Source organism: Triticum aestivum, chromosome 1B (genome assembly GCF_018294505.1).
Source record: "Triticum aestivum cultivar Chinese Spring chromosome 1B, IWGSC CS RefSeq v2.1, whole genome shotgun sequence".
Lineage (NCBI taxonomy): Eukaryota > Viridiplantae > Streptophyta > Magnoliopsida > Poales > Poaceae > Triticum > Triticum aestivum.
In genome coordinates, this window is record NC_057795.1 from 49,871,940 (window position 1) to 49,878,792 (window position 6,853).

Consider the following 6,853-nt stretch of genomic DNA (forward strand, 5'->3'; position numbering starts at 1 on the left):
CAGGAATACGAGAAGCCTTCAGGAACGTGGCCCATATACGTGAAGGGAGCCGATCCACGTCGGGAATAATATCTTGCGCACGTACGTGACGGTACACCGCCTTCAGGAACGTGGAATTTTGGCTAGGAGCGAGCAAGGCGCGCGATTTTTCCGCTCGCCAGTGGTTTTCGCGCCGGTTGTGCCCCCATCGCTGACGTGGATGGGCCCAACGTCAGGAACGACTGGTCAAAATCCCTAAAACCAACTCCTACGCGTGCCCATCCCCTGTTTTGCATCCCGCCGCCCCTCCTCCAAACCCCCATGGCCGCCGCCCCCTCCTCCCAATCCCCTATGGTCGTCGCCTCCCGTCCGGTGCCGCCGCACCACACAGCCGGCGGTTGACCCCACACCGCTGCTGCTCCCACTCCTCCAGCGCCATCTCCCCCCATCGACCGCCGCCCTGTCGCCCCGTCGCCGTCCAGCCAGTCGCCTCCGTCGCCGGCCAACGCTGGACCGTCGACGTCCAGCCACCCCTCGTGCGCCCTCCAGCCATTCTAGCGGCGCCTTCATCCCCGACGACCGGCGCCCCTCGCAGTCTTGTAGTACAGTGCCCCTCAAAAGGTTCATGCATGTTTGCTCTGCCTTCCGAACTTCAAAAGTTGTTAATCTGAAATTAATAGCGAGATATTGTTATTCTTCATTGTTTCAGAACACCTATTACACAGCTCTGAAAGCAGCAGATCCACTACATTGGAAGGACCGTGATCTCGATCCAGAAATCATGTACTCCTCCAGTGGTGGCATGCCCATGGGCGACTAGCAATAGGTGATGGTGCTATAAAGAAAGCAGTGGTAGTTGCAAAAGCTAGAGAGAATGACACAAGGCCATCAAACTCCATATCATACCATTGTTTATTGAAGGAAAATGCTCAACTTAAAAGGCGCTGCAAGAATAATTTTGTTCTGAGCAAACATGTACAGGTATTGCTCATCTTTTACATAGATTTGCTTTGATTGCATTATGGATCTTGTTGATGGTTTGCACATCGATTTCACCATTTATTGCACTGTAGGGGTTTTATGGCAAGCTAGGATGGGAAGTACCCGAAGATCTTCTTGCCTACCAAGATGAGCTGATGGATGGCGGTGATCTGGTATGTACACCACGACACTCAACCCCTCTATGCAACAAGTTCTGCTTTAGTGTGTGTTCGCTGTTTTACTTCACTATGCTAAAATCTGTTGCATTAACACTTTGCAGGTGAATGAAATACCCCAGGCCCAAGAGGATGGTGGTACTCCAATGACAGATTCTTCACATGATGAAAGGCATGTTGATGCTGGTACTCAAATGGATGATCATGGTTCTGGTCCGACACATGAAAATCATTTAGGAATGCCATAGTTATAATTAGTGCTTGTACTGGTAACTATGTGCACGAACCCTTTTATTTGTCAATCGCTACTACTGATGGAAATTTAGGACTCTAGTATATCTTTTGGTCTGGCTAAGAACTAGTGTTAAGTTGAGCTTTTGGTAATTATGCGAATCTGGTGAACATGGAGGTTTGTGTAATGGGTATATATTGTGAGCTATGAATGGGATGCCATCTTAAACTAGGCTATGTGACCTTTGTTTGTGCAAGAATATTAATTGTTGTACCACAATTGGCTGTGAATATCAGTAATTCAATATTATTTTGATTTTTTGGGGTAAATAATCATTCCTGACGGGGTCACTGTGCTACCATGTTTTACTTTCGTGACGTAGCCAGCCTTCATGATTAGGAGGTGCTCATTCCTGAAGGCGGCCTAATAACGTTCAGGAAAGCAGAGAGCATTCCTGACGGCCAGATTCCTGAAGGCATTTCCTGACGGTGCCACCGTCAGGCATCACAGTTGGGCGATCGTGGGTACCCCCGTTAGGAAACACCGTCAGGAATAACGTTCCTGACGGCTACCTTCAGGAACACGCATTTTTCCTGACAAGTTGTTGCTGACGGGAAATTCCTGATGGTAAGCTCTCATTCCTGACGATTTTGACGCATTCCTGACGGTATTTGGCCGTCAGGAAAAAGTGCGTTTGGGGTAGTGACGGTTTATGGATAATTGTTCGTCATGTTTTAAGAAAATGATCGCAGCATATTTTATAGAGTCGTCATGAACTTTTAAAAAGAATGTCCATCGTGTACTTGAACGTAAGTTTCATCATGTATTAAAAAATGGCCATCATGAAATCAAAAAGGTTCGTCATGCATTTTTTGTTCAATAGACATTTTCTAAAGCAATTTACGATCTATTTGAAAAATGTTCATCACATTACAAGAAATATTCTAACTTGTTTAGAAAACTAATTTTATTTTTAAATGTGGGAAAAATGTCTATTTTAACATCATGATTAGTGCGTTTTTTAAATACGGGAACACCATAAAATGGCAGTAACACTTTTCTGGAACAATGTTTATCGTGTTTTCAGAAAAGAGCACCGTGATTACGAAAAATCATCATGTTTTAAAAAAAGTACCACATTTAAAATAAAATATGAGAATACTTTTATTTTTACATCATGATTATCATGTTTTTAAAATATGGGAACACTACAAAAATGTTAATGGTATTCTTAGAAAATCACATCAAGATTAAAAAAGATTCTTCATTTTTAATGAAATGTTCATTTTTTTAAAACATGAAAACACTTTTATATTTACATGATTTTTTTATAAATATAATATTTTTAATTGCTCAATGATTAAGTTTGTAGTGCGACTAATACTTTCTAAAACACGATGTTATTTTGGGAAACAAATGAAACAATAATAATATACGATGAATATTTTTAAAATATATGATGAATGTATTTTCAAGTACACGATGAACATCCCGCTGCTGAGGGACGGCGGAGATGCATGGCGTCCGGATCTGGTCATCCTAGGTTGGATCCGGCGTGGCTTCACCTAAGCGGGAGCGGTGCGAGATGAGCTACTGCATGCAGCGTCCGCAACGGTTCCTTGGTTGAGCTGTGAGCTCCGGGCAGCGTGGTTGGGGGTCAAATGGTGGACAGTGCGGCGTGGGAGTGCGTGTGTTGGGAGGCGTATATGCGCAACGGGCTGGGCGCTCTCCTGTGGCTCTTTTTTTTGGTGAGGATTTTTTTTTGCGAGGATGCTCTCCTGTTGCTCTGCTGGCCGGGTGGCGCGGCTGGGTGCGTGGGTCTGGTGAGGCGGCTCTAGTCCCCTAGGTAGAGTTGGCGTGGGCGAGCAGAGAAGTGTCGACTGCGGTTGCTCGGGTGATGAAGCCGGTGGCTCGCCTGGTGTGGGGCCTCGGGGTCAGTGTGTGGGGTTTTCCTGTGTATGTCGGAGCGGGGACTCTAGAGATGGTTGTCGGGTGTCAGCTCCGGTTTCTCTGGCGGCAGAGTAGGTGGCTCTCCTGGTGCGCGGCCTCGGGTCGGCTTGAATGCCGGAGCAGCCGCTTTAGTTTTTGTTTTAGGGTGTCGGCTAAGGGTTGCTAGAGTGACGAAGTCAGCGGTTCGCCTGGTGTATGGCCTCGGGGTCGGCGTGTGTTTATGGTGCCATGTTGTTGGCTTGTTGTAACGGTTTTCACCAGGGTTTCCATTAATTAATCAGACAACTCTCTTCTACTTTTTAACGAATCGAGCCCTAAGAAACCTCGTTTAAAAAACAAAATATTTGATGAATTTTCCAATACACGACTAATATTATGAACATGTGTATAAGGACCTTTTTTTCTATTATACATGAATATTCTTGTAGAAAAAGTGTTCCCATACCGCGGAAGTACATAGCTACACTCTCCTGAGGCTATGACTTGGCCGCGTCCACATGACGGAGCTGGACGTGAAGTTCTCTAGCAACCTGACGGCGTTACAACGCTTGATGGGCCAATAAATGCATTACAGCAGCGTACTATGTCCCACGAGCGTTTGGCGTGTCAGATCTTGGTGGCGTGTACGGTGTAGGATACCATGAGCAGGCGAGGACGTGCACTCCTTCGAATTTTCGGTTAATACCACTGTTATAATATAAGTCTAATAAGCGAGTTGACGACGTTGTGCACAGATCTGTGTAGAGACCACAAGGGCGAGGGCACATTGTTGTAGGTACACGGTGGCGTTTATGATTGGTGTGCGATGGTATACAGTGATGTTTATGATTGGTGAGCGATGGTGTTTAACAATTATCGCGGGATGTTAGGGACAAAGGCTAGGATCGAGAAGAAGCAAACACTGATTTTCAAGAAATAAAGGGATTGGTTAACTTGGCATGTGGAGTTAATGGGCAATAATGGAAATTGTGATAAAATCTCAAGTTTAGGGTACATGGAGGCAACTGAGATATATTGCATGTAGTGACCTCTAAAAGTGAATCCCTCACAATCGCTTCAACGTGGGCCACCCCAGTAGCACTGGCTACACATACTTTCCTTAGCGGGTTTTATTGGGTATTGCTAGCAGTATTTTCTGTTTTTTTAAGGATGACGGTTTCATGAGGCTTCTAGAATCTTTCACACAGTTTGAAAATATTCCTGAAGGATTTTTATTTGTTTTTCTTCTATTTTCACTGCTTATTCATTTTATTTTAGTTTTCTTTTCTTTTTCCATTTTTCTTTTTGTTCATAATTTTTTTAAATTCATGTTTTCAAGTCTACAAATATTGCTCAAATTTGCAAATATTTTTAAATTCACAAATATTTTAAAATAATCAAACACTTTCTGAATTCATGAGTATTTCATAATTTGTAAAAATAAAAAATCTCACATACAATTTTTGGAATTCTTGAACATTTTTATATAATCATATTTTTTTGAAAATTTATGAATAATTTTTAAATCAGCAATGTCACGATTCAAACTTGAATATTTTATTAACCCGATTTTTCTAAAAATATTGCAAAAATTGTTGAATTCTTTAACCATTTTTTGGATTGACAGATATTTTTTCAATTCCTAACCAATATTTTCACATTTAACAATATTTATAAATTTGACAATATTGTTTATTTCATGTATATGGTTTTCAAATTCATGAATATTTTATGTATTCATAAATAAAATAAAATAATAATATTTTCTAATTTTTGATTTTTTACATTTCGTGTACATTTTTCTGACTTCATAATGTTTTTCTCATAACTCATGTGGATTTTTTGAATTGAGAACATATTTTATATTTTTCGAACATTTTTCAAATTCGTGAGAATTTTCTAAAACTCACATATTTTTCGATACATGATTATTTTTATTATTCACAATAATTTTCACGAATTCATGAGCCTTTTTGTGAAATCCATGAACTGTCTAAAATTCTCAATTGCTTACTTAATGTTGAAAATGTTTATTTAAAACTAAACAGAATGAATAGAAAATTAATTAAATAATAAATATACACAAACCATGGAAAAACTGGACAAAATGAACTCTAGACCGGTAGCGGAACCACGTCGGAAAAATTGGGCGAAGAGCGGCGGTAGCTACCGAGCTGGCCAACAGTCACGCTGCAGGTGACTGCTCTGTACCTCTCGCATTGGGCGATACACTGGTTGGTGATGATACATTCGTCAAGCTGGAACTTATTTAAATATGCAGTATTGAATACATGTGTACATGTTCTATTACGGTTGGTTATTGAGTATCCATTTGTGTGGATAGGACAGGAGTAGTGTTTCTCAATAAGAAAAATAGTAGAATGTTCCTGGGCTCTATTGTATCAACTTTCTAAAATTTTGAGAAAAAATGGTTTGTAAGTTTTGAAAAATAAATGACAATATTGAGGAACACATGTGTTGGCTAGGAACTTAAGCATGTAAATGTTTGTAAAATAATATGACTATTTGCGCCTACTTTTATACTACAAACATATAAAATATAGAGAAGAAACCATGATAGCCAATATTACATAATGTGATTGGAAATAGCTAATTGCTCTCAGGCCCCATTGCACCCGTATTGGATTTTTTACAGATAATATAAAAAAGAGTAAAAAAATCTAATTTTTTTTGTAACAAACATGACTTAGCGTAATGCGTGAATGAATGACTACCGTGGTATTCTGGACGAAAGAAACAAAATTGATACTCCCTCCGTTTCATAATACAAGATGTTTCTGCAAGCTCCCTCCGCCATAATGTAAGTCATTTTTGGACTGTGGGATGGAGGGAGTACTATTCATAACTTTTGGACTTGCCATTTGTCTTTTTCTATTGCCGAGGATACCACAAGAGTTATTTCGATCCACGTAACTTTTCACACGAGTATTCCGCCAGCCCATGTTTGAACTTTTTTATTGTGATGCCCTAGTGAGCAGGTTGTACAATTTGAATGCTTGTAATTGAACTTGTTTATTTTGTTTCATATTATGTATCACATAAGTAGCCTATGAATGGGTCGAGGGTGGTCAATTTTTGTTGTGCAGGTTGCTGGCCACCACATGGAGCACCATGGTCTCCACCGTGAACCCCGGTCCAAATCCCATCATCACACCCCACTCGCCCGTCTCTCCTTCATCCTCCATTCGCCGCCGTTGCTCGTCGAGCACGAAGATCAATGTGGCACCAAGCATGTTCCCGTAGTCTCTCAGTACAGTCCGGCTCGCGGCCAGCTTCCCGTGATCCAGCTGGAGTGCACCGTCAATGTGGTCCATTATTCCACGGATGCCAGGGTGCACCACAAAGAACATATCGTTCCATTTGGTGCCATCGCTCATGATTCCAAGCGGCTGGAAAGCATCCATGAGACACTGCTCGATGTGCTGTGCCGCTAGAGGAATGAGCTCCCTGGTGAAGATGTGGCCGTCGAGGCCGGCTTCCGTGAGCTGCATGTTGAGCACGCCGTCGGTTGCTGGTATCGTGGTCTGCGAGGCCG

At 41.8% G+C, this 6,853-nt stretch overlaps 1 long non-coding RNA gene across 2 annotated transcripts; it reads left to right on the plus strand.

Annotated features, from left to right (window-relative positions):
- Nucleotides 1–307: 307 nt before the first annotated feature.
- On the plus strand, nt 308–1,629 carry LOC123086135 (uncharacterized). 2 transcript variants are annotated; one of them, XR_006440559.1, is made up of 4 exons: nt 308–600; nt 689–960; nt 1,053–1,133; nt 1,241–1,629. It is a non-coding gene; the product is annotated as an uncharacterized lncRNA (long non-coding RNA). The 2 variants fall into 2 exon arrangements; XR_006440554.1 differs by lacking the exon at nt 308–600 and having other exon boundaries at nt 608–960.
- The last annotated feature ends 5,224 nt before the right edge of the window (nt 1,630–6,853 follow it).